Below are 1,546 nucleotides of genomic sequence, written 5' to 3' on the forward strand. Positions count from 1 at the left end.
TTATTCAAAATCGACACAAAAGACTTAATATTTACATTAACGAAAGGATTAATAGATTAAATGAATGGGGAGGATGTTGAAATCGCCGATTACAAGGATTTAGTAGCATACTCAAAATTTCTGCATGCGATCAGAAAGTCAGGACCCGAAACAAGAAGATTAAAAACAGTTGAAACTTATTTAAATAAAGTTATTCCTGATGAAGAGGAATCAGATGATTATGCAGAAGATTATCCACCAATCATACAAGAAATAGACGAATTCGATGATATGGTGGCATCTGGACAAGGTATAACGTTTTTATCCGACGACAATAAAGAAATGCTTAATAGATTAGAAATAATATTAGCGGCCATGAAAGAAGGTCATCGATCGGACAGACAATACAACGAAGTCAATGCCATATTAAAACGGCTTTTGGAGAAAAAAATCATCACTAAAAAAGACTATATAAACGTCATTAAAAATGTCCAATAAAGAACAATTGTTCGTTATCACCTCGAATAAACCAGACATCAAATTGTCTCTAGACTACGAGTATGAACTCGATCGCAATAAACAGTACGAACTGGGATTAAAGTATTTCTCCGTTTACAATTCCATTAGAAACATCAACGAAAAAAACAATCAACTAAAAATATCGACGGATAACGGAGTTACGTTCGAAACCATAAGCTTACTACCGGGGAGCTACGAATACGTAGCCATCAACGAATACCTATCCGAATACGCAGGAAGCGTGAACGGCAAAAACAATATCGAATTCGAAGGTAATCTGAATCTGAACAAAATAAAACTGATCTTGAGAAATAACAGTCGATTTCAAAGTAGAAAATTCGTTGAATGCGTTACTAGGGTTCGATAAACGAATATACGCGCAATCGACATTGGCTCCGCACAAGGCCAACATCGAGAACGACATCAATGTGATCAACATTCACTGTAATTTGATCAACGGTGGATTTTTCAACAAGCATAAACGCCAAATCATATACAGCATACCGACTTTTACGGTGCCGATCGGATACAGAATTATAGAGAAACCGTTTCAAACGACCTATTTACCAGTCAATTCTTTCATGATCAAAGATATAAATCTGGAAATCAAAGACGGTAAAAACAGGTTCATAGACTTTGGCAACGAAGAAATTGTCATTCAACTTCATTTAAAACAATCTTCATTCTCTTCTTGATTAGAAAGATAATCGAAATCATCAAATTCATAGTTTTCGTCAAAACTATACTCATCTTTGTCGTTGTAAGGATACATAATTCCTTCACTGTTTGGTGGTTTTCTTTTAACATTATTCAAATAACTTCTAAAAACTTTAGTTTTTTTTTATCTTGTAGAAAAAACTTTAGTTTGTTTATCATTTGGAATAACTACTCCATTGGTGAAACTTTTTTCCCATGGTTTATTAAATTCGTTCGACACATCATGTCCGCTTGCTAACTGAACGTAATCTTCTACACTTATCTTATCATTAGAATAACCTTTAAACGTTTTCTTTTCTTTTAAAACACCATCAGAAGTCAAAACGATGTT

The sequence above is a fragment of the Lottia gigantea genome, assembly GCF_000327385.1.
Source record: "Lottia gigantea unplaced genomic scaffold LOTGIsca_511, whole genome shotgun sequence".
Taxonomy (NCBI): Eukaryota; Metazoa; Mollusca; class Gastropoda; family Lottiidae; genus Lottia; species Lottia gigantea.